The sequence below is a fragment of the Terrapene carolina genome, unplaced genomic scaffold, assembly GCF_002925995.2.
Source record: "Terrapene carolina triunguis isolate 2854851 unplaced genomic scaffold, T_m_triunguis-2.0 Scaffold232, whole genome shotgun sequence".
NCBI classification, from domain to species: Eukaryota; Metazoa; Chordata; order Testudines; family Emydidae; genus Terrapene; species Terrapene triunguis.
The window spans coordinates 1257057-1284283 of NW_020664583.1; the positions used below are offsets into that span (position 1 = coordinate 1257057).

A 27227-nucleotide genomic window follows, 5' to 3' on the forward strand; every position below is an offset into this window, starting at 1 on the left:
GGTCAAGGAAGGTGAATGACGTTTGCATTTTTAAGAACTCGGCAATGTCCAGAAAGTTGCAAGCAGAGATGTTTTTTCCTGACTTGTGGATTACCATTGGCAATATCGAAATGCCAATAGTGATTCTGCGTGACCCAGCCCCCCCTTGTTCTCCTGGCTCATGAAGCTGTACACTGGCCACCTTAACAGCACCAAGGAAAGATTCAGCTGCTGGCTCAGCAGGTGCAGAATGACAATGTGCTTTTGGTGGATTGAAGGGACACTGGCAGTGTTTACTCACTAGAATGGATCTCAGTAAGAAAAATAGCCCAATGGTTATAGCTGCCTGTTGTCCTGCATAATGTTGATGAATATGATTTTGTTACAGTAAAATTAAGCAAACTTCACAGAACAATCATGGGAAAAATGTAAAAATCAGGGTATGGTTATGGTAGAGCTGCAGCCGAATCCTGAGCTCTGCTGCCTAGGGCTGAAGCTGAAGAAGACATGGAGATCTGTCAGTCATGGAATTTGTGACCTCTGTGACCAAATTGTATCCTTAATAATATCTCTGAGGGACAGGGGGAAAAGCTACTGCCAGGGTGGAGGGAAGACGTGGTGCTGAGGTCTGCTGAGTTTGAATAGCCAGACACAAGGGCTATTACAAGAGTCCAACATAGAGCTATGTAATTGACGGAGGCTTTGAAAGAGCAATTTAATAGTCAGAGACAGTATTGTTCTGTGGTAGTATTGTCTGGACCTGCAGCTTTGGGTGCTGCTAAGAACTGTGTAGTGCTTGCTATACATTTATAAATATGACTGTGTGTCTTCCTAAAGCTCTGAATTATGTGGTTTTTATTGTGCATTTACAAGCATTGTTTGTTCTGACAACCACTATGCATTCTGCAAAATTTGCTGTGAGCTAATAAAGATAATTTGATTCTCCAAAAACTAGAATTTTAGTGAGTGGGGGCTGGGGGGGGGGGGGAGAGGAGTGCAGAAATACAATGTGCAACAAAAAAATCTAAAGGCAACATATACAAAATTTTCAATGTAATGGGATGAAAATTTAAAATTAGAAAGGAAATAAATACTTATGTCCATTGGCATGCACAAATGTAGCCCATTATTGCTACACATAAACTTACCTGTGTGAACGACAGTTGTCGTATGTGAAGCAGTGGTTTTCCTTGCTGTTTCCTGGCATGCAGTGGTAGGGGTAGTAATGTGACATGTGATATGTTGGGGGATATAGTGAATGGCAAACATGGAGTCCTCCAAGGACTACAGAGAGTGGAGAGTCTGGGATTTTTGGACCTACAGAGGTCAACAAAGGTCTGTAGCATTTAAGATTGCTGCCCGAGAAGACCCTTTATGTCTTGGTGGCACTTTCCTCTCCTTATCCTGTTGGGACTCCTGGGCCCTGTTTCTTCTCCTCTTTCTCTGTGCTCTTGGTTATATTGGCCCTCTAAGCCGTTTGTTCACAAGTCCAATGCAGCACTGGCTTGACATGTTCTGCAAGATCCTGCTTCCCTCATCCTCTTCTTTCTTCTCCTCCTCAGGGTCAAGTATTCTACAGGTATGGAGGGGCACCCTTCAAGGCTGCCACGCCGGATGTGCCATTGGATTTACAGTCACAATGGAAAGGGAAAATGTTTCAAAACTCCCTTCCCTTATTCCCATAAACACTTTGAATAAGAAATGCTGATTGACACTTTAGCTTCAGAGTGCCTTGGGCATAGCACTGCTTTCCAGCCCCAACCATGGTGTGTACAGCCTACCATGGATTGGGGTGGGGAGGAGGGATTTTCTGTTACATGAGGCTATAAAAATTTGGTCCCTATGGGTATAGGGCGATGGCAGTGAATGTTGGCACTATTTCCACAGGCGGTGATGATTTTAGCTGATCTCACTCCTGAGTCCATTCTGCGTGAGGGAGAGGGTACAGGGGTCTCTGTGGGGAACTGTGACTCTCCGCCACTCTGTACCCTCTCCTTCACGCAGAATGGACATGCAGAAGGTACCTAATTAAAAGCACTAAACTTGGGAATAAAAAATGTCAGTCACAGGTTTTTTGATATGCCCTGAAGTTTGTCAGACATTTATTTGCAAAAACTTTGTACTAAGGGCGAGTCAGCTGTCGGGCTGAATACAACATTAAATATTATGGAATACATGATGCAGCTCTTCTCTGTTTTACATTTTCTTAATCAGTATTTCTAAGCTGATTTTATATTTTAAATGTACTCTTAAATGTACTCATTCCAGATTACTACATATTTAACTCACTGAAACAGACATTATTTTAAATTAATCAGTCACAGAGCTTTAGTGTGTTCATAACAATGTTCATTGCTTTTAGAAAAAGGGAACACTAATTTACTGTGTGTGATCTCCATAATAATACATGTTTATGAAATTTCACCAACTTTAAAAAATATGTTTCCAAAGATTTTAGGCATAACAAAGGATTTTATATCTTACTAAGGTACTGATTTTGCTTAAAACTAGTTCATCAGATAGTCAGAAGTAAAGAAAGGGAAACTCTTTGTCCAGCTATCTGGAAGCAAAGGGCTGTTGCTTCCTTCGGGGAGGAGAGGGGTGAAGGGAGAAATGGATGGACAGAAAGGACAGGAAGACTTTGGAAGTACGTTTTTTTACTATAGTAATTAAAATTTGTATTTTAGATAACGGTGGTCTTTTGAAGAATCTATTTTAAAAAACATATGTCTGAAGATCCAAGCATTTAAGGCTAAAGATGATTGTGCATCTAAAAATCTATGCAAGGATTTTTTAGAGATGTGATTTTATAATCTTCACCAACTCACTAATGAAATATTTTTAAAGCAAATTTTAAACTAAGGTCCTGTAGACTGACATGTTCTGAGTAAATATTTACAGTCATGCACAACTGTTTTTGTCAGTACATTCAGAAACTGACAGTAGATGGGGGGGGGGGAGGTTGGCAAATGCCTGTTAAATGTCTTCATTACCCCTTGAATGGCTCTTTAACAGTTTCAATGTTGTGCTAATAGGTCTGGCAGGCTGGAGACCTTTTCTCTTTTAACTACTAGATCCCCTTCCCAGGAAGACTCAGAGCCTGCAGGAAGGGTCAGAACAGGGATAGGAAAACCAGTAGGGTGGACACTAAGACCCAATGGTGCCCCAAATTTTCAGGTGCCCTACCCAGCTGCCTATGCCTAAGGACAGCCCTGGGCACCCCCAACCACTTGCCGCCCTAGGCCACTGCCTAGTTCATCTAGTGGTTGCACCGGCCCTGCCGCCGGTACAGGCCTGTACACAGCCAATGTTAAAGCGCTGCTGCGGCAGTGTTTTAAGGACACTCCTGGGAGGGCTACTGAGAGGAGGAGACAAAAGGGGCAGCTACTCCAGGGCCCGGTGATTTAAAAGGGCCCAGGGCTCCCGTGGCAGTGGCTGGAGCCACAGGCAGCACAGTAGGGCTAGCTGGTGGAGGCTGACCCCCAGTTCCGCCCCTTCCAGGGGCCCAGAGCCAGGCCCCTGTCCGGGTAAGAGTTTTGTTACTTTCACCCCTGGCTGCTAGGTATGCTTGCCAAGGTGGGCAATCAGGAAAAGGTATTTCAAAAACACAGGGGAGGTTGTAAAGGCAGAAGGGTGGTTTCTGGTTGGTGAGCCTTGACCTGTGGAATTTAAAATTGTGACTAGCACAGTCAGTGTAACAGGGAATGGGGCAGTGTGGGACAGCTGCTGGAAGACTGGGAGGGTCAACACAGGTCCTGCAGCGGCTACACATGCACTGCGTCCTCCTCAGTAGGTCGATGATGCCTCTACAAGGTTGAGAAGGTGGTTTTCCTGCATGTTGCTGCTACACAGGCTGGAGACAAATTTGAGCACAGACACATCCACAAATAGGTCACCGCAAGGGAACGTGCAGCGCCCAAACTCGATAGGGGAAGCTGGTCTCTCACGCTGACAGAAGCAGCACCAGCTACATCCAAAACTGCAACTGCTGGGGCGGGTGTGGGGGCGACACCCCACTGCCAGGCTACTTCCCCCACGGCCCTGCCCCGGGGGAAGAGCAGCGAGCTCAGCAGAGCTCCGGCAGGCAAGCCGAGCTCGCCTCTCCTCCCTGCAAGTAGCGGGGGCCCCTGCTCCCCGGAGGAGGCTAAGGCGGAGGGAGCAGAAAGAAGCGAGTCAGAGCAGCCTGCTGTGAGTAAAGCGATCCGGATCCTGCTGTAGCTGCTCCCGGAGGCGAAGGGCGAGCCCCAGCCCCCAGAAGGCGCAGTGGTGGTGGGGCAAGGCGCATGGTCGCGCTGATTGTCACAGAAGAGGGGCGGGCAGGGGCCGTTGTCAGACCAGTCTCCCCCCCGCACTATCCACGTAGAGTCGGGGTCTTCCACCCTCTCCGGCTTCCCCGGCTCTCAAATGGCGGCTTGGGTCGCACAGGGGGCGGGGAAGAAGGTGGGTCTCATCGGCGGCTCGGCGGTCTGGGCTGGCGGCGGGGGGAGGAGGAGCCGAGCGCCGGCCCGATCGATGGGCTCGCGAGAAATGTCTCGCGGAGGGTGAGGCCGCCATTTTAGATGGGGAACGGAACGAACGGCGCCCAGTGAGGAGCGAGTCCGGGGGAGCCGCGGAGCCTGCGTGGAGGAGGTACGGGCAGTGCGGGGGCCAAGGTCACTGAGGGGGGCAGAGTAACGGGGGTTCCCCTCCCTCGGCCGCGGTCCCCTTCCCCGGAGCGGACTCAGCGGTTCCCTGCCCCGTCGCTGAACCCCGGGGACGCTGACCCGCCCGGGGAGGAGACGTCGCCGCCCCGCTGGAGAGCGGGTGCCAGCGGGGTGACCCTCTCTTCCCCCGACATAGGCGGAGGGCCCTGGGCTGCCCCTGCGCCAGGAGTGGTGAAGGGACGGGACCGGACGGGGGCAGCCTGGTGTCCCTTCAGGGTGAGGGGACCCCGCTGGAGCCGTTGGTAGCTGGGTCCCTGCCCGGCCTGAGCCCCGAGCGGGGCGCTCCAGGCGCAGAGCAGGCTGTGCAGTGGCCTGGACCCAGCACCGCGGAAGGTGCCAGGGAGGGGGAAGGGGGCTCGTCCGTCCGTAGGCACTGCGGGTCGGGGAGGGGGTGGCCAGTCTCGGCCGGCCTCTTTCGTCTGGCGGTGTCAATGGGAGCCCCCCGGAGGTGACTGGGAATAGAGAGATTATTTCCTCCTGCAGGGAGAGACGCTGGAGAGCGGGGCTGTAGCAAGGGGCTTGTCGGGGGTGACATTAGCCAAGTGGCTGAGTAGTGTGGGGCGTGCCATGTAGCTGAGGAGTTTGTACAGCCCTTCCTATTTTAGTTTGTTCCTCCTCCTCCATGGCTTTTTTTAAAATCCCTCCCGCAATGTTTATTAGGTCTGGCAGGACAGGTGAGCAATGGGCACCTGAAATGCTGCCCTGATAAAGTATGGTATGTTGTTCTGTATTTATCTGTACCAAAACGATCTACTTGGAGCTATACTAGTACTGCATAGAACTGGGGACTATTGTGTCAAGTATCTAGTGATGTACATCAGTAGCCCACTAAATCTTACAGCCACCTTGATCTGCTGCTTTGAGAATAGAAAGTGTATGTATCTCTTATATGGTTAAATGAATCCATTTTTTAAACACAGTGCAAACCATTGTTTGGACATTGGTATTTCAGTTTTGATGCTACATACTTTGGTTTAGCTTAAACCAGTTCTCAGTTGACCTAAACTCAAATTAAATACACCTTTTGTAAACTGCAACAAGTGTGTCTTTGCAGGGATTTTTTTTTTTTAGTGATTTAACCAAATGTGTTTAAAATTATGACTTTTGTTAAACTGGGACAACTTTGCCATGTAGACAAGGCCTTTCTCTGGAGTGGTACCTTATGATTATGCTGTTACATAGAGCCCATTTAGCTAAGGTTCTGGGAGGTATACAAATGATCTTCCTCTAAATAGCATCCTCTTGTATAGTTGTCATGTCTTTTGGCACAGATTCTGAAATTTACATGTCTGATGTTGCCTTCTACCCTAATAGCCTTGGAATGGCATCCATAAATGAAAGGAGTTTGTCAGAGGCTCTGGGACCTCAGAACCAATTGAAGTGGGATTGTCAAGCTGGGGATGTGTTCCAGGCTTGTAAGAGGCAGTTGGAGATTCTTATGCATGTAAAGAAGAGAAGGAAACTGAGTGGGCCCTTGCACATTTTACTTGCCTGGGGCTCTACAGAAACTGAGGCCAGCTGTGGTGGATGGAAAATACTTGAAAAGAGGATTAAAAATGATCATCTGTCTTGAAAAGCTTGTAAATAGCTAATATATAGATAGTGGCCTACAAACATTGACTAATGAATGGGTCTGTTTGTTGTGTAAAGATGAAGTATGCTTGTGGCGAGTTTACATAGGGACATTCAGGAAAATTAATCCAAATTAGCTAAAATTGTGAATTTAAAGCAGATTAGTTAAAACCCTGTGTGGGTGCTCTCATTCAGAATTAATGTGGTCTTAATTTGATTTAGTTTTAGTAGTTAATGTCTCTCTGTAGACAAACTCTTAGATGACTCTTGGTCACTAAATTGTGTTGACATACATAAGATCTTTAACCTGTTTCATGAGTGTAATTTCTTTAATAATACAAACCTGGCAAAATTGTGGTGGTAACATAGATCTACAAAGATTGCCTGTAATGGATTATTAAATTTGAAGCACACTCATCATGCAGTTTATGTACATACTTAATATCTCCAAGATTAGATATTTTATTTTACAACAGCAGTAATTTACCTTACTTTCATGTTTGCTCTACTTCAGTATCAGGGAGAAATGTGCTACTGTTTCTGGTCCAGTCATATCAACTTAATACATACTGTTTGTAATGACAGGATCAAGGTGAGGTACTTACGGATATGGGATAAAAAAATTCTCTTATATTTTGTGGCATGTGTTTGTTGTAAGAAAACTCTTCTAAAGCAGAAATGAGATGTGTTGAATACATATATAGGACAAGTTCTCTCAGAAGACTGGCTAGAATCCTGAGCTGATAATTCATGTCACTGATCAAATATAACAACAGAGTTCAGTGAGGCAAAAATGCTACCTTTTCGGTCTTTATAAAATTAACTAGACTCTTTTTAGGAATGGGTATGAATTAGCTGCTTTCGCAGGTTTGAGGTAACTTGCAGTTGGTATGGTATGCCTTGCATAGTTGAATACGTGAATAATCTCGGTATGCATTCAGTTATATATTTGCTCTAGTACTGCTAAAAGTAAAGGTGGAATTTAGACAGACAAAATTTTGTGAACAGTTAATTCTCAGTGGATTACTGGCCCTTGTTACTTGCACAGTATTTTTTTGTAAATAACTATTTTACTTTGTAAAGCATTGGCTGCGTGTTTACTTATTTAGTCACTTGAATATTGTGTTTATACTATAAATGTCATCTGTTTCATACAAAGGTGATTTTGTTGGAATTCTGGATGCTAACATTTTATAGTTAAATGGCCCATGCCTTTTTTTGTGTATTAAAACCCTACTGTGGTTACATTAGAGTCCAATAAATGAAATACTGTCAGACCAGGTCTATGCTACAAACTTGCATCGATATAACTATGTCACTTGGGTATGAAAAATCCACACCCCTGAGTGACGAGATTATATTGACACCCCTCCCCCCCAGTGTAGACAGCACTATATCCACAGAGACCCTTCGATATAGCTACTGCCTTTCACAGAGGTGGATTAATTATGCCTCCTGGAGGAGCTCTCCCATCGGCTTAGTAGTGTCTTCATTAAAGTTGCTGCTGCTTTTTAAGTGTACACCTGCCTTCTGAGAATTTTTGATTGGATATAGCCATGATTTCTCAGTAGAGTTCAAAGCTAAGAAATGTAACAACCATGGGTACATGGATTTTAATCAGTGGACATTTGATTTCATGGGATATAGTCAATGTTGATGGACTCCAAGTGTTTTCTGGAGTTTTTGCCTTATTTGTGGTAGCTTTTCAAAACTAGGATTGCAATACAAAAATTGTCTAGACTCTCTCATGAGCAATACAAAAACATATCCAGCTCACTTTGTTTGCAGTTGCAGGTGTGTCTAAGTTTTGCCATTCTTCTCTAGTGCCTGCTCCAAAAACAGATATCCTGCCTACTGAAATAAATGGAGCAGAGCATACATTCAAACCAGTCAAAGCTGATTTGTTTTAACTTTAGACAAAACAGCTTAGGCAATGGGCCTTTCATGTAATGTACTAATATATATGGCAATACTGGTTTGTTTCCTTTCCACTCTCGGGGAAATAAGATTTAGGTTTGTATCTGGAGACCATTCTATATTTAGCCTGATCTTTCTGTTCTGCAATTTTATTCCATTTTACACTTCCGTTGAATTGTTTTACTGGCTATCCTACGTGAGGCCTGCTATCTGCATATTTCAGTTATGTACTTCAGTGCTGCCTAGCTTCTCCTCTTTTTATTGTTATATTAGATTGTTCCAATTCAGATTCCAAATCGGGTGTTGCATTGCATCTTTGTTATTGGTTTGACCCAAAATGTTTCTGTTCTTTTGTAAATTACTCACAAAAGGGTGTTGATTTGTATTGCATTCCAGTTGATATACATAGTATCACTTAAGAACAGTTGGGACATCTTATAAGTATATTTTTAGATCACAAACTGAAGGAGGTTGCTTCAATGACTTGTAGCTGGGTGTGGTGAAGGGTTAACCATATTAATTAAAGCTGGCTCAGAATTTTAGACTTTCAATATAATGGGGGCTCAGAATTGCTTTTCTTAATGCTCTTTACTGGAGAGCAAGCTAGAATTTTGAAAATCATTGTTTAGGGAATGTTGAGGAAATTGCCCAATGGAGATGCAAAGCTGGAGACTTAGCAAGAAAGAGATACACAGGCATTGCCCTGCTTCAAGGAGTGAGGAGGTCCCCTCTTCTCTTGTCCTACCTCCTGGATGACTTGGGGAGAATGGGAACTCCATTCTGTGTTGCACTCCTACTGCTTTTCTCGCTCCTCAGAGATGAAGGGTATTGTGGCTTTTATTTTCTGATCACTGGTCCTTGCTCTGTCTAAATCTTATTGGTAAACCAGACAGTGGCTTGCTGAGGTGGTGGAAGGACTGTTTGTATTAATTGCTTGTAAAGCATGCCAGATAATTACTAGCTTGTGGTAGGTATGAAAGGAGGAAACCAACAGGGTCCAGGAGGAGGGCAATGCTCTGAGAGGCCAGCTACATGGGAATGAGAGGATACTAAGATTTCTACTAAGCTGCTGTCTCTAGGCTCTGGTATGGGGGTCTCCTTCATATCAACATTTGGTAGTACATATCTTAAGGACATTTTGCCTTCCTCCCTGTAGTTTCTGGAAGGGAGATGGAGCTTACTCCCCCCCCCCCCCCTATGGCCTCTTGGCTGCTACAAGGGAAGTAGATATCCAGTGATGCTATACTGTTCCATCAGCCCAGGCTCCTCACTGCTGCAAGGGAAGGAAGAAGAGGTTTTAATTTGTAATGTTTTGGTCCATGTCTCCTGTGAATACCTCTTGTGTCTGCTGCTACTGCTGTCCAGAGTTTCTCAAGCAACAATAGTAGCGCAGATGACATGATTCTTAAGTTTCACTGGTGCCCATAGGATTCTGAATAGCAACAGTGACACAAGTCTTAACTTCATTGTGGTCTTGCTTGACAAATTGGTGAGCAACAGTAGAGGCACACTTGTTGCCTGTAGGCTTAAGAAGGCAAAACTGCCTGGTTCTGATTCAGTTTGTGTTTGAAAGGTTATCTTTGCAACTGAAGGTTTTAGAAACTTTGTAAAAATGAAAGCTTAGATTGTGCAGAAATTGATATAGGGCCTCCTGCACGTCAGAACAAACTTCCCACTCACTGTGGACATCTGGATTTTTTAGTTGGCTGTGTACATCTGTTTACCAGTCTGGCCTGCCAGTGCAAGTGTGTGTCATGAAATAGAGAATTAAAGATCTGAGGAGTTAAAAGAAAACTGTACAGATTTTGTTTAGCCTAGCAAAATCAGATCTTACTTACACGAAGAAATTATATGTACTTGAAAATAAATTTTAATATCAATTGGCATATTAGAGGTTTGGCATTTGAAATTTTATCTAATAAAATAGCTGTTTTACAGTTTTGAGTCTTTCTAGTCTCCTCAAATATTTTTTGTATTATTTAAATGGGAGGATGATAGCTCAGTGGTTTGAGCATTGGCCTGCTAAACCCAGGGTTGTGAGTTCAATCCTTGAGTGGAGCCACTTAAGAATGTGGGGCAAAATCAGTATTTGGTCCTGCTAGTGAAGGCAGGGGGCTGGACTCGATGACCTTTCAGGGTCCCTTCCAGTTCTGAGATAGGTCTCTCTCTCTCTCTATATATATATATATCTATATCTATATATGGGTTTCTCTCTGTCCTCCCCTGGTTGTTTTTTAGTTGTAATCTTCCCCGTCAACTCACTAATTGTTTGTGAAAGTTGCTGGTCTGTTTGACATCAGTAGAAGTCTGGAAAAGTCCTTGATTTATGTAGAAAATAGTATCAAGTACAGAAGCTTTATTAACTCAAATGCCTTGCCCCAATCTGGATTATCTCTAGGGTTGAGAACATAGTTCACTCTCTATGGCCAAACTAGGTATTTGTAAATTTAAAGTTCCATATCCAATTATTAATCTGCCTATTTTTCTAAATTCTTATGTCCTTTATTCTGCTAATCTTTTCCTGCCCCTTTTTTTGAATCTCTCTCTTTTTAATTTAGGGCATTTCTGTAATGCACCACTTTCTTATTTTAGTCTTCTTACCTCAAAGATCTTGGATTATGGATATTTCATTTGCTGAAGAACTGGATGTGGTTCTCTCTGCAGTGTTTAGAATGGTCCTGTCAGTCTGCTTGAGGGGATTGCTAGAGAAAAACATAAGATATACTTCATTTCTTACCTCCTTCCATTCTTTGTTCTGTTCCTCTCCTGGGATGAGTTTCTTCATAATGCAGCGACTTACTGCCCATTGGACTGAGGAGTGAGGTACCACAATCTTTGTTCTCTTGTAAAATTCTTCTCCTTTTCCCCGCTGCCTAGTTTGTAGAGCACTATGGTAGCATAAGGAGAAACTTGCCTGTGCTGTTTTTGTGTGCCACTTCCTTTGTGGCTGGAGTACAAAGAAAACAGATGAGGAATGAGTAGTCAGTCCTCTTCAGCTCACCATAGCTGAATAAATGTTATGTTCAGGAGCACAGGTGGGCTAGTTTCACAGGGTAATGTAACAAATGCAGGAAAGATTGGTGTGGAGTGGAAGGAGACTGTATTTTCACTATGTTGCATGTAAAGTAGCCACCAATTGAAAAATGTTTTTGATGTATTGATAAGAATTTGATTTTTTTTTAAAATCTGTTGGTCACTCTTTTACTGAAAATTGACCTCATTTGTAACAGAGGATGTGGGCCTGATGTTAGGTTGAAAACCAGTTTCTATCCACAATTCTAAAACCATAAAATTAACTTCAAAGTTGTAAAATATTTACCATAAGACAACTTTGAAATTGACCTTTCAATGGATTCTGATGGAATCTGAGTTTTCTCAGTTCTAATCTACTTTTAACCTTATGAAGATAGCTGTTTTCTTTTTAAGTTCATCATCATATTTTATATAGTTAAATTAGTAGCTCTTAATTGTGATTTTAGTGGTTAGAATATCTTTTGGTACATTGCAATGTTCTTTTAAACCAAGTCTGTAAAGTTAGACAGAGGATGACAAACATGCCAAAACCTCTTCTTCCCCCTTGCCCCTCCCTTCCCTCAGAAAAGCTTAAAGTGTAACCTCTTTAGAGCAGAGAATATCTTTCTGTATGATTGGACAGGCTTGGTTCATTGTGCGTGCTATTGGAATACAAATAGTAAATATTTAAAAAACCAGTGTTAGTCATCAGTCTTAATCAGAGTTAAATGTTTTTGCATTGTTTATCCAAGAAAGATGAAAAGAAGCTTTAATAGTGGCTGAGGCACTACACTCAACTTGATGGCATTTGTTTGTCATGTGATACATTTGGAACATTGCTACATCCCGTGAATTCCAAAATGTCAGAGAACGGTTTACATATTGGGGCAGAACCTTACTGATGAAAATTGGAAAACCAGAAGGAGGAAATGGGGGACCTAGCAGCTTCAACCACTCTTGTCTATAGATCAACTATTAAAGCTTTCCACCATAACAATACCTCACCCCATCATTTCTCAGTCCTGCCCATGGTCCCAACAGGGTTTAAAATGTTAACACCCTGAATGACTTACTTCCCAGGCAGAAAGAAAAGAAATAATGGTGGGAGAGGGAATAGAGAATGGGGGTGAGCACAGAGCCTTGACATAAAGCAGAGGGAGGTGGTGGGGATTGCAGGGAGTCCCTGAAATAGAAAAGGAGGGAATGGAGGAATACAAGGGACTCCTGTGTGTGTAGAATGAGCTTGTCCTACAGAAGCTGAGCATTTTGATCCTCTTGTTTTATGGTTTGTTAATCTCAAATGACAAAATATAAGGTTCTAGACACTCATAATTTTATGAAACTATAGGGATGTCAGTGTAGAACTCGCAGATAGGCAATAATGGTTTGCTGGAAAAAAGTATACGGGGCACAGTAATGTAGTAGATTTAAATTTAACTGAAGGCGAGTTACTTTCCTGTCTTACTTTTCTAGTCTCAAGCTTTAAGTTTACTGTGTTTAGTGTGTAGCACATGCATAGGCAGTTAAGTTATGAAGAGAGAGCCAGCTTATGTTTCAGAGTAGCAGCCGTGTTAGTCTGTATCCGCAAAAAGAACAGGAGTACTTGTGGCACCTTAGAGGCTAACAAATTTGTTAGTCTCTAAGGTGCCACAAGTACTCCTGTTCTTTTTCCAGCTTATGTTGCAATCTAAGCAGTGGCCATATAGTGGAAAGATTCCCCTTTGGCATGTTCACTAGTGCTATTTTTACCTATTCCAGTAAGATCTGCCCTTATGATTTTAAACTACAGGACAGTAACTGGAATTACTTTGTTTTACCAATTTACAGTATATGCTGAAGAAACTTTGAGAGATTGTTAACCAGATGCTGCCAACCTAAAATCGCATATGTCAGAACATAGTTTGTATTGTCACAAATAAAATGACCACTACAGCTGAAAGAAATACTTTTCTCCATTTCTTTTGTTTGTGTACTTTGCATTTGACAGAAGCTTGTCAATAGTCAGTTTTAGAGATTCCCTTGTATGTTGAGTATTTCCCGTGTTTTAGTTTTTTCCCAGAGCATCTAGGGAGAAATATTTTTAAAAGGAGGCAATATGATTGTAAAACAACAACAATTGGCCTCCTGACACAGGAATGGGCATAGTGTCTGAAACTTTTAACCTGAAATTTAAATCAATTTAAAAAAAAGTTTATATTCTGCAAAATCTATAGCCTAAGATTCTTCATTCACTAGGGAAAACGTTCCACACTGTGAGTAGATTTTTCAAGTCCTGCCAGAGATGAAACACTTCAACTAGAAGACTGATAATAGTGAAAACTGGAGCATATAATGAAAACGCTACTTCTGTTATCATTGTAGTGTTGCAAAAGTAGTAGGCTAATAAAAAATACCACATGTATACAAGTTATTGCCATGTAACCATAACTTTCATTTTTCTAACTTTCACGATTATGTAATCTTAACTACAACACTGCACTGCTGTAGTTTTTGAATTTATTAAATATAATATGCCTTTATTTTGAATAGATGTGCTTCTTTCTAATAGTGTTGGCGGGTATTGTGATTTAAAACTTTGCTGATTGCAAACTGTTGGGCATGCTATTAGACTTTAGAAATGTATATTTATGGTAAGCAGAATTTTAAAAGTTACAAGATCAGGTAAAAAATAAGTTTAAATGAATTTTTTAAAATGCAAAGTGATGAAATTATAGAAGGAAACCAGTACTCTATTTTGCTTTTATAATCGTACTGAGTTGATTTTTAAACAAGAACATTACAAGAGGTTTTTATTAAAATGGTCTTTATTTCTCTTTAGTTGGTACAGACAAAATTGTTAAGAACAAAACGTTAATTTTTCTCAAATTAATATGCAATGTTGCTATAATTTACAAAGTTGTTGATGTGATTAAACAAATGGCTTGTGTCTGTATGCATCTGTTGGTTCCCATTGCAAACCAAGAACAGGCATCCGAAGAAGTGGGTTGTAGCCCACGAAAGCTTATGCTCTAATAAATTTGTTAGTCTCTAAGGTGCCACAAGTACTCCTGTTCTTTTTGCGGATACAGACTAACACGGCTGCTACTCTGAAACAAGAACAGGCTGGCTTTTTTGGTCTCCATTTATGTTTTCATTGTAAAACATGCATACAGCCAGCCTCCTGAAATGCTTGTCTTTGTAGCATTGTGGGGTATGAAATTGGAAAAAATGTACATGTCAAAACTGGCAGGTAGATAGGTCAGTTCAGTTTTAACCTGCTTTCAAAATAAGCAGACTTTCTGACTTGAAAAACAATAAATAATTTTTCTAATTCTGTGTGTTGTCTGGAGTTTGCTGCTTCAGACTAGTCTCCTGCAGCTTTCAGCTGTTCAGGTGATAGATGAGAGCTCATCTCTGGCTAGAAACATCATGGGATTACAAAGTCCTATCTTTGGCATTTTGTTTCTCTTCTACTTCCTGGTCTTCCATGGGATTTTACCCTCTAACTCAGGGCTTGTCTACACTGGCAATTTACAGCGTTGCAACTTTCTCTCTCAGGGGTGTGAAAAAACACCCCCCTGAGTGCAGCAAGTTTCAGTGCTGTAAAGTACCAGTATAGACAGTGCACCAGTGCTGCGAGCTGTGCTCCCAGCACTGGGAGCCACGCACCTCGTGGAGGCGGCTTTTTTTAGAGCGCTGGGAGATCTCTTTCCCAGCGCTCTGCCGCGCCCACACGAGCCATGTTAAAGCGCTGCCACAGCACGCTTTAGCGCTGCCAGTGTAGACTAGCCCTCAGTCAGTGTTGGATTATTTTAGGAAGTGTATGCTAGTCCAGGATGGGGATTCTGGGGCCAAAAGTTATTTTCACTCCTTTTAGTTTTCCAGCAGCAGTAATGAGAACTTACAGCTTTTCTGATTGATGCTTGGTTTACAGTTCTTCCTTTGCCCAATCTGAGCCTCATGTCTTAATTATTAAGACCCGTCTGGGTTTCCTAGAAATTTTTTCTCCTCAAGTGCAGGTTTAAGTATAACTACTTTTATGCCCCTCAAAGTTCTAGTTTGGTACTGCATTTTCTTGAACCAGTGCTTGGCAACAACAGCCCCAATTCAGCAAGGTGCTTAATTGTAGGAACTTGAAAAAGGAGTAATCCTATTGCTGATCAGCAAAGCACTTAGCAAGTGCTTGACTTGACTTCAGTGAGATTTAATCATGATACTTTGAGTAAAATGAGATTAATTAAGGGCTTAAGCATCATGCTGAATTAGGGACAGTATTACAATTCATTGTGTGATATGTGGAGACCAATCTAGCCTTATAAATTCACCGTCTTTCCGCTGAAATGTTGCCTAAAATGACTGACAACTCCTTCCCTAAGGCTTCGGTCCTGAAAACTTGCCGTGATAGTGTAGGAGGAAATAAAATTAACTCCTATATTTAGGTAATACTTGTAATATCCAAGTAATGGTTTCAGTGTGGTGTATTATACAGCTGTCAGTTTTGTTTTTGAATATCTCTGCTTTTTGTTTATATTCACCAGGTGTTGTACCTCAGGGTTTCATTCCATAGGACTCCAGTCACTTTACTAAAGATTAAAGGTATAGATTCCTTTTCCATTCTGCATGAGTCCTGGGTCACTTTCCTGTAGGAAGGGCATCTCTTCAGTGTCATTTGCTATGCATGCACTCTTTGGCTACTGAATAAAATGTGGCTCGTGGCTTTTCAGAAATCCCTGACGTCTGATATGATAGATATAGTTGTGCAAATTTGTGTTTTGTAAGAAATACACAGTTTGGGTGAAGTGCAATGTAAGCATAGTTTTTAATCAATCTTGTACAATATTTTGCTTTGTGCACATGATAGTGCAGAAGGTTAGTTATTTACATGTTCTCTTTCTCCTGATAGCATCTATCTTTCTGCACAAGTATAGGTCTGTCACAAATAATGGTAAGCCTCATTAACTCATAATTTGGTTTTCCAGACTTGCCATAAATCCTGGTTGCAGCAGCATTTTGTAAGTGGACATTGCTCTTCCTATGAACCAAGAAGTCTATTATGAGGAAGACCTCTTTTGAAGTGGAGTTCGCAGTTAGGTTCATGGAATTTGGAGCCATTGTATAAGCATCCCTATAAAAGAAATCTTTATACACCTCTACCTCGATATAATGCTGTCCTCGGGAGCCAAAAAATCTTACCGCGTTATAGGTGAAACCGCATTATATCGAACTTGCTTTGATCCACCGGAGTGCGCAGCCCCGCCCCCCCGGAGCACTGCTTTACCGCGTTATATCCGAATTCGTGTTATATCGGGTAGCGTTATATCGAGGTAGAGGTGTAGTTCAGGAAAATGTGTGCATAAGATCGTGTGTGGCGTCTGGCTTACCATACCACATAGAGGTGGAATTCTTTGGCAACATCCTCTAGAACATACTTTCTGGACACTTGTGAGGGTATATTAACAAATGATTGACAGAATAGCAAACGGCCTTTTCACATATAGGATCTGGAGCTTCTAATTGAATCAAGTACTTGTTTTCCATTTTATGTAGGCTGCTTTGTTTACCCGTCTGGTATGGTAAACTGTAAAATAAGAATAATAAAAGTAGTTATAGAGCTGTCCAAACAGTTTGGAGCTAATAAAACTCTAGAGTATTATCATGTATTAGGTTTGGCTCAGGTTGTAGAAACATATCTTGACCCATGCCCAGATGTATTTTAAAAGCAATTAATGTAGAAAAATGTGAAAACTCTCTTGTTCTTTCTACTTTGTTGACTCAGGAAAATAGTTAATTGTGAGTTAGTTGGTTCATTGCATCCTATTTTGTGTTGATATGTAGACATAAAAATATACTATAGTGTCTACTGATTTGTAAGTATGATAGTAGTAAGGCTTTTCTTAGGCTGTATTGTATCCTAACTATTTTTTATTTGCTCCCTATTTTTTGTAAGATAATAAGAGATGTGATGCTATATTGTATCTTTGTATTGCTAGACTGCTCTGTAAACAAACAGTCCCATTTGACTGAGTTGTAGTTTCAAGAACACAAACATCAACTTTGAACAAATAGATTTCTGGCTTGTTTTTTTTAGTGTGAAAGGGTTATAAAAATTGACTAATCTTATTTCTATGAAATATTTACTCATATGAGCTTTATTTTACATTTTAGAAACATCTCTATCTCTTAACTCCTAGTTGCTTTAAAAGTGATAACATTTTTGTTCTTATGAAGTTAAAGCAATATATTATACTGCAGTGGGCTCTTCTCAGCTAATTAAGGCCTGGATAAATGGAAGTCTTGCTTTGCTTCCTGAAGCTCACGAAACTTTTTTTTTTTTTTTAAAGAAAACCAAAAAACAACCATCTTGGGTGGTGGTAAAGGAGACCTGCGGAGGAATGATTAAAGAGTGGATTTGCACCATCTTCTGTCTCTCTCCTCTCCCCCCCCCCCCCTTTTTTTTTTTTTTTAAATTAAGGTGGCCTGAAAGATCCCTTTTAAAAAGAAAGTTATTTGCTTTTACCTTAGGTCTTGCCTACACTTAGTTTTACCAGCACAGCTGTATGTTGGTAAGGGGTGTTCTTTTTTCCCCCCGGACAAAGTTATTCAGCGACAAGCTCTAGTATAGATAGTTATACTGATATAAAATGCTTTATATTGATATAGCTTCTTTTGGTTCCCGAATCTGATTTAAGTTCTGTTCGTAGAAGCACTTTTATACTGATGTAAGCACATCCAGAATAGTGGTGTTTTTGCCACTTTAATAATGCCAGCATAGTTAAGGCAGCAAAACTTTTAGTGTAGACAAACTCTTAGAAATATGAGGAAATAAATTCTGGCAATCCCTGGGTTTTGCCCTTGTCGATGGTTTGGAAGAATATGGAGGGAACCCCTCTCACCATCTTTATACATTATAAAGAAGCAAGAGAGTAATAAGTCAAATTTTTCCTTTGCAATTCACTTAGTGTGTCAGTGCCATCTTATGCTCCTTCTCGCTCTTTGTTAAATGGAGTTTGTGTATAGTGTGTCTAAATTCTTCTCCATTGAAAAGTCTGAAAATTGTTTCTGTTTTTGGTAAATAAAAATCCTTTCCCAAACAGCTCTTAGAAATGTAATGGAATTTAACCTTTTTATGCATAATGTAAACATGTTAAAAGAGAACGAAGAACACAGAAGGAAAGAAATAAAAAAGTTAAAGAAGTAATGAACATCAAAAATCAAATCTCTTCCTATCAGTAAAAGTATAAAAATGCAAAAATCCTGCCTGCTGCTCTTCTCTATGAGATCATAGGGCTGGACCAGAGCTTGAGAGATCATCATTAGGGGGGAAGGGAAAGCTCAGTGGTTTGAGCATTGGCCTGCTGAACCCAGGGTTGTGAGTTCAGCCCTTGAGGGGGCCACTTAGGGATCTGGGGCAAAATCAGAACTTGGTCCTGCTAGTGAAGGCAGGGGGCTGGACTCGATGACCCTTCCAGTTCTAGGAGATAGGATATCTCCATTAATTTATTTATTTATCAGGTGTAACCCCCTGCATTGAGGCAGGACCGTGTAAACCTAGACCATACCTGGTAGATATTTGTCCAACCTCTTCTTAAAAACCTCCAATGATGGGGATTCCAAAACCTCCCTTGAAGCCTATTCCAGAGTTTAACTATCCTTTTTAGTTAGAAATTGTTTCCTGATATCCAATCTAAATCTCCCTTGCTGCAGATTAAGCCCATTATTTCTTATTTTACCTTCAGTGGAAATGGAGGACAATTGATTACCATACTCTTTATAACAACCCTTAACGTACTTGAAGACTGTTATCCCATTGCCTTTAGTCTTTTTTTTCAATACTAACCATGTCCATTTTTTTTTAACCTTTCCTCATTGGCCATGTGTGTTTTATCATTTTTTCTCTCTCTTCTGGATGGTATCCAATTTGTCCACACATTTCCTAAAGTGTGGCATACAGAATTGGACACTGTACTACAGCTGAGGCCTCATCACTGTGAGCAGAGCATGAAAATTATCTCCCACGTCTTACATACATACTTTATCTACCTGTATGCAAAGGGTAGGAAGAGAGTAATTCCACTCCCCGTGCTGGCCAGAGACACCCTCTCCTTTGCTGGCTTTATTGCTGCTAGAGGAGCTGTAATTGGGAATTTGCTGTGTGCCAGGCTCACCATCCTCTCTGTAAAAAGCAACAGAGGGTCCTGTGGCACCTTTAAGACTAACAGAAGTATAGGGAGCATAAGCTTTCGTGGGTAAGAACCTCACTTCTTCAGATGCAAGTCATCTTGCATCTGAAGAAGTGAGGTTCTTACCCACGAAAGCTTATGCTCCCTATACTTCTGTTAGTCTTAAAGGTGCCACAGGACCCTCTGTTGCTTTTTACAGACTCAGACTAACACGGCTACCCATCCTCTCAGTGCTGATTTTGTTTGTGACGAAGGACTGACAAAACCTCTTACCATCTGTATAGTTTCCCACAATGAGTTAATCTCCCATGTCCTGAGCCTGGTACACCTGATTTGAGTGGCCATAATGTACCATGTCAGAGCTTTAAACTGGATAATTCTAGGGAAATTATTTTTGTTACCTTGAAATTACTTTGCATCTAGAATATCCTGTCTATTTTTTTTTTCTGGCTTGTAAAAGGTAAATGTTTAGTCTGAACAGCTAACAATTTCACACTCCCTCGCCAAGGAGTGTTTAGTCTGGTGATCGAGAAGTCTGGAAGCTCTCATTATGTATAGTTAATATGAAGTTTATGAGATTTGTAAAATGCCTTTTCCCTTCTCTTTCTTTTTACTGTTGTACAAAGATTTAAATATAACTTTTCCCCACAACTGGTCCCTTCCACCTGGTTAGCCAACTGATAGTCACACATGACACACTTTTTTAAAATCTTGGGATGTTCTCTATTTGTGCAAAACAGTTAGAACTGGTGTAAATACACAAACAATATCCATCTTCAGTAAGGCATTTGTTTTCATTAGACAGTGATAATAGTTACTGAAGACTGCACACTTAACTTTAGGTGTGTAAGTGTTAATTTTGACCTTTATCCAGCAGGTGGCTTTCTTTTTGCTTATAATATTGTAATTCAATTGATAATTGTTAATGTATTTGTTCTGGTTCAGAAATATGAACAAATCATAGAAGTGCAGGACTGGATTATAATTCAGTCCCTTTGAGTTTTTTAAATGTATTTACTCTGTATCAGTATCTTAGGGGATGTCTACACTAGAAATGCTACAGTAGCACAGCTGCAGCGCTGAAGCTGCAATGCTATAGCATGGATACTACAGCGATGGAAGGAGTTCTTCAATCACTGTAGTAAATCCACTTCTCCAAGAGGTGGTAGCTAGTTTGACAGAAGAATTCGTCCTTCGACCCAGTACTGTCTATGCTGGAGCTTAGGTCCGCTTAGCTACATCTCTCAAGCAATATAGCTAGGTTGACCTAGCTCTCTAGTGTAGACCAGCCCTTAATCCAGGGGTGGGCAAATTTACTGGCCCGAGGGCCACATCTGGGAATAGAAATTGTACGGTGGGCCATGAATGCTCACAAAATTGGGGTTGGGTGCGGGAGGAGGTGAGGGCTCTGGTTGGGGGTGTGGGCTCTGGGGTGGGGCCAGAAATGAGTTCAGGGTGCAGGAGGGGGCTCCGGGCTGGGGTGGGGGAAAGGGGTGCCGGGGGGGGGAGGAGAGTGAGGGCTCTGGCTGGAGATGCGGGCTCTGGGGTGGGCCTGGGGATGAAGGGTTTGGGGTGCAGGAAGGTGCTCTGGGCTGGGATTGAGGGGTTCAGAGGGCAGGAGGAGGATCAGGGGGTTGGGGCACAGGGAGAGGCTCAGGGGCAGGCTCCGGGATTAAAACGACTGTCGGGCCAGATTCGGCCTGCAGGCCATAGTTTGCCCACCCCTGCCGTAATCACTTCTTCAGCCATTATGCTGCTACTATGACTTCAAGGAATCTTTCTTTTTAAAGTTTGCCACTTCATTCAGGTTTTATTGTTTTTTCCACCAGCTGCTCTGTCTTCTACCAGCAGCGCAATTGAAGGGGCAGGTGTTCAGCCTTGGGTGTGGCACAATTCAGGTATGATGGACCTTAAAATAATTGTGTTGAGTGAAGATCAGAAAAGACCACAACAGTTTTACAGTCCTAAAATTGTAAATGTAAGTGTATATTCTGGAAAATATGGAAGCAATACTGAGAGAGGTTGCACTTTTACAGATTTTTAATGTCTGCTTTTATACATCATTTGGGAGGGACAGAAAAAATTATTGGACACCTGTTAAATATAGGAGTGAATATCCTAGCCAGAGGTAGGTATAGAACAGGAGGAGATGTGTTTTGGTGCACCAGCAAGGTCCTGTGGTTCCACCAAGCTTTTGATGAGAAACAGTCTTTTCCCTCAACTTCAGTTGCTGGGAAGGGAAGAGTGCTGGTTCTGGGATTCTTATAAGGGTTCTGTTTAGGCCGGGGTGGGCAAACTTTTTTGTCCCAAGGGTCAATCTGGGTATGGAAATTGTATGGCGGGCCATGAATGGAGTTACTCATGGGAAAGGAGAAACCAAACAAACTAAACGAGCAATACATTCATTAGCACAGGGGTTCTCAAACTGGGGGTCAGGACCCCTCAGGGGATCGTGAGGTTATTACATGGGGGGGTCGCAAGCTGTCAACCTCCACCCCAAACCCTGCTTTGCCTCCAGCATTTATAATGGTGTTAAATATATAAAAAAGTGTTTTTAATTTATAAGGGGGGGATTGAGGTACGGGAGGAGGTGAGGGCTCCAACTGGGAGTGTGGGCTATGGGGTGGGGCTAGGCATGAGGAGTTGGGGATGCAGGAGGGTGCTCCGGGCTGGGACCGAGGGGTTCGGAGGGCAGGAGGGGGATCAGGGCTGGGGCAGGGGGTTGGGGCATAGCGGGATCCAGGGTTGCAGGCTTACTTCAAGCAGCTCCCAGAAGCAGCGGCATGTCCCCCCTCCGCCTCCTACACGGAGGCGCGGCCAGGTGGCATTGCGCGCTGCCCCATCCACAGGCACCGTGGTTCCTGTCCAGTGGGAGCTGCAGGGGTGGCACTTGGGGCAGGGGCAGCGTGCGGAGCCCCCTGGCCGCCCCTACATGTAGGAGCTGGAGGGGGGACATGCTGTCACTTGCGGGAGCCGCGCAGAGCAAAGCAAGCCCTCGACACTGCTCCCCAGCTGGAGTGCCAGAGCCAGGCAAGCCCTGGACCCCGCTCCCCAGCAGGAGCTCAAGGGCTGGATTAAAACATCTGAAGGACCAGATGCGGCCCCCGGGCCGTAGTTTGCCCATCCCTGGTCTAGGCCCTGCTTATGGTTCTGTCTTCTGGCTAGCAGGTGTCTGTAATTTTCATGCTTTCCCCAGCCTTGGCTGCTGGAAGGGTTCCCTTATCTTCCTTCCTGTAACTTCAGAGCTCCTGGCTGTTCAGCTAGGGTCTGTGTGGAAGGGTTATCTGTGTTATGCTACTCTTCTTCCAGAGTTCTAGCTGCTATAAGAGTCATGGTTACTTGTTCTAATGCAGTGGCTCTCAAACCTTTTTACTGGTGACCCCTTTCACATAGCAAGTCTGAGTGTGACCCCCCCCCCTTATAAATTAAAAACACCTTTTTATATATTTAACACCATTATAAATGCTGGAGGCAAAGCAGGGTTTGGGGTGGAGGTTGACAGCTTGCGACCCCCCCCATGTAATAACCTCACGATCCCCTGAGGGGTCCTGACCCCCAGTTTGAGAACCCCTGTTCTAATGAATGTATTGCTCGCTTAGTTTGTTTGGTTTCTCCTTTCCCATGAGTAACTTCAGTGCCAGACTTTACTGCTGCTTTGAGGTTTCTCAAGCAGCAGCAAAGCGAAATTAACATGATTCTTTCAATGAGAGTTTCACCATTGTCCCCCAGGGTTCTGAAAAGCAGCAGTGAAACCCACTAAAGTCTTCACTGACTTTCATTCTGCTGCTGCTTGGCAAAGCAGTGAGCATTAACAGAGGCACTTAGTCTGTTTGTCTGCAGACTCATAACCCAGTGTAGTGCAGTTTTCTATGTGGGTTACTTTTTGGAAGTTTATCAATACATCTATAAAGGTAGTTTATTAATCTTGTTTTATTTAAAGTTTTAATTCTGCAGAAGTGGATGGCTTTCTCATAATATGTAGAGGAGGGAGAGTGCTTCGTTTTTTCTTCTCTACATTAATTTTTCCTAATGCTGGAGTTAGCACTAAGCTTTGGAGGGAACACAAGTCTCAACCACTTCATTTCTTATTGCATTGTGATGTGGGCGGGGTTTCAAAGCCATCCCTCCCCAAAGCAAAAAGTCCTAAATCATAAGAATTCAGTGTTTGCTGACTGAACATTTTTTCTTAATGTGGGTGAAGTACTACAGCTGACTGCACTTGCTTTCCTGCTAAATGCTTACAAAATTGCGGTTTAAAATAGTGTATGGCAAGAGGTGGTTGGGAGAGCCTTAAGGACACCTGAATTTTGGTATTGCATCTTGGACTTTGACAGCAATTGATTTTACAACTGTGTGAACTTTGCAGACTAGTTGACATGGGTACAGTAGGGCATGGAGTGTAAAACTTTCCCCTGAGTCTTGTTTCAAAGCTTTTCTCTTTAGTATTTAATAGCTTACTAACTCAGTTCTTGAAAGTTGCATAAAGAATGCTGTATGCTAGATTTATGTTCATTTTGTTATAACTGTAATCTTAAACTTGGTATTGTTTTTCTCAGGGATTCAGAAATATTGGGGCTCATGCTATGTTTAAGTCTTCAATTTTAAACATTATGTGGTTAATTCTGGCTTATTGGTTAAAAATACAAAAAATAAAAACAACCTCCTCCCTCCCCCAACTGTACTGTAAATTATTTCTTATCTGAACTGAGCATACCACACCACATAATGTTTTCATGTTTGATCATATTTGTTGTTTCTTAGCAGTAATATGGTAACATCCTCACAACTGTACCCTGTTCCAAGAAGAAAAAAGTGTGTAAAGGAGGGGTAGTGTGCTGTAGAGGTGAGACCAAAGACAGATTTTCTATCAACATGCAGAGGCTGCAGAGAGGAATCAGCTAGAGATTCCAGCCAGAAGGTGCAGCTGCAGAAACAGCCAAAGCAGTGATTCGGGGTGTGGGGGGATGGAATAAAATGGTGGCCACACCAATGCCAGCATACGCTCAGACCCAGAACTGTACAGGGGAGCAGCTGCAGAAGCAGCCAAAGGAAAGACCATCAGACATTCAGAGAACTTTCTACAGTTTTGACTGGACTTTGTGCCTTGTGCTGTTCAGCTGTTTGTCCAGCTCTCCCTCACAGTCTCTTCAACTCAGTTTTACTCCATATCTGTCCTTACCCTCATCTTGCTCCCCTTTCCTACCTTCACATTTCTTTCCACTTTATCCCCTCCTAACTAAACCTACCGTTCCTTTTCTCTCCCCCCACACCCCCCTGAAAAAAAAATCTTGGAACTGATATAACATTTGTTGCCATCACATGCTTTACTTTGGTTGTGTATTATATTACACACACACAAGTTACATTAAAATATTAAGTTTGCAAAGTAAAGCACTCAAAAGTTAGGAAATGCCAGTATTAAGGTTGCCTTAATTCAGCTCCCCTGTGTTTGTGCATTATGATACAGCCTTTAATTACATGACCAAGTACTATTTTTTCCACTATGCTCTGGGGAAATCAGGGTTGTGTACTGAAGAAGGTTGTTGTTTGTAGGGTCCTTGCCTCGTTTATTAGAAAAGTTGGAAAGTGTGTAAGACTGAAGTGGGAATTGGAGGAGGACTGTCTCATAATTAAGGCCTATAAATGCTGTCCTGGAGAACTGGATTTGTTCCCTGTTTCTGCCACAGAATTCCTGTGTGATGCTTGGCAAGTTACTTAAACCAGACTTCTCACAATTGTGTGTTCCTCACTTTCTGGGTGCCCATCTTGAGACTCTGCGGTCAGACCTGCAGAAATGTTGATCACTCCAGCAGCAACTGAAGTCAGTGGAAATTGTGCTTTGAACATATGAAGTACTACATAAATGCTGAGGTACTTTGAAAAATCAGGTCCTAGGTATCCCAAATTGGTTAATGTTTGGCAAAGTTATAAGGAACTGAAATCAAAGTCTTATAATGGGAAGTGTTGGGCAACCTTAATAATAGTCGTTGCTACCAACTCTACTTATAGTCCTTTTCCCCCCCAGCCTGTCTTGTCAATTTTGATTGTAAACTCTTAAAGGCAGGGACCGTGTGCTACTCTGTGCAGTGGCTAGCACAGTGGGGCCCCATTCCTAGTTTGTCCTGCTGTAATAAACATGATTAGAGTCTGCATGTGGTTGGATTCGACACTCTCCATATCTGGCTTTGCAGTGGGAGTCTCAGGGCTGCTCAATAAATAATATTCTCCACGATCTAAATTAATGGAGATATCCCATCTCCTAGAACTGGAAGGGACCTTGAAAGGTCATCGAGTCCAGCCCCCTGCCTTCACTAGCAGGATCAAATACTGATTTTGCCCCAGATCCCTAAGTGGCCCCCTCAAGGATTGAACTCACAACCCTGGGTTTAGCAGGCCAATGCTCAAACCACTGAGCTATCCCTCCCCCCCGGTTTCTAGTTTACTAGAAACTAATAAATTAGGCATGCAAAATACATGCCTCTTTCATGCTTTCAGTGTCAGTGTGCAGATAGCTAATATGATGATTTTTGCACAATTAGAGTTGACTATGCAATCCTGATTACTGCATAAGCAAAAATCAAGAGCGTATTTATGCACCAAATTTTTTTTAAACATGAGTCCCAATATCAACTCTGCTTGAAAGGTATAATTCTGGGGTAGGCTGTGGATGGGAGGGAAGAAAGAATGGTATAAACAAAGTAATAAAATATGAGATACAGTTCTCCCTTGATTGAGGTTTGTTTACCAAGTTAGGAAAATCTTCTATAATTGCGTGCAGACGATACCAAACTCTAGCTTGGAATCATGGTTTTTGAGAACCCAAAGATAACAGTTCTGATACTGTTGTTATTCACTTCCAGTAATATGCACACAGTCAACAGTAATTTCTATTTGTACATGAAGAGCTTATTTTTTTTAAATATTAAAAATAATTAAATATAAATAAACAATGTAGGGTAGCAATTAATAAGTAGAGAGTACAGCAATATATATGAAAACATAAACTGGCAATACATTCTTTACTTATATGATATTTAATTCAGGATAATGCTGAAATATTTGTGAAATATAAAATCAACTGCCATTTGGAGGAAAAAAGGAAATCTACTGATGCAGGAATGAGTGTAAACTGAGGGACAACTATTTGTGATGGCATAGGTATAAACCTCCCTCTCCCAAAATAATTGCTGTAAAATAAAAGTGCTTCTGACTGAAACCTATCAAAGATCTTTTCGCTGGAATGAATTTGTGTGGACCTTGGGGAAAAAATCGATCTAGTTTCAGCAAAGTTGAAATACTTACAGATACTAGCTGGGGCAAAAAAGTATTCTACAGTAGAACCTCAGAGTTACGAACACCTCGGGAATGGAGGTTGTTCCTAACTCTGAAGTGTTTGTAACTGTGAAAAAAACATGATGATTGTTCTTTCGAAAGTTTACAACTGAACATTAATTTAATTCAGTTTTGAAATTTTACTATGTAGAAGAAAAATGCTGCTTTTAACCATCTTAATTTAAATGAAACAAGCACAGAAACAGTTTCCTTATCTTGTCAAATCTTTTTAAAAAACCTTTTCCCTTTATTTTTTTAGTAATTTACATTTAACATAGTACTGTATTGTATTTTCTTTTTTTGTGTCTCGGTTACTGTCTGATTGTGTTCTTTCGGTTCCAAGTGAGGTGTGTGGTTGACCGGTCAATTGGTAACTCTGTTGTTTGTAACTCTGAGAGTCTACTGTAAATAATTGCTTGCCTTATGTGATTTTAAGATTTGTCTCCCCTGAAACAGAAGGATAGGTTATTTGGGCCAAAATGTAAATTGATCTGTTTTCAATGTGAACATTCCTTTTTTTTTTTTTTTTTTTTTTTTTTTTTTTTTTTTTTTT

The 27227-nt window shown here is 41.9% G+C and overlaps 1 protein-coding gene across 1 annotated transcript in view; it reads left to right on the forward strand.

Annotated features, from left to right (window-relative positions):
• The first annotated feature begins 4495 nt into the window (after window positions 1-4495).
• RAF1 (Raf-1 proto-oncogene, serine/threonine kinase) overlaps window positions 4496-27227 on the forward strand; it is a 98400-nt gene continuing 75668 nt past the window's right edge. Inside the window, exon 1 of the mRNA XM_026656663.1 lies at window positions 4496-4608. The gene's annotated coding sequence lies outside the window, so the exon portion shown is untranslated. The remainder of the gene's footprint in view (window positions 4609-27227) is intronic.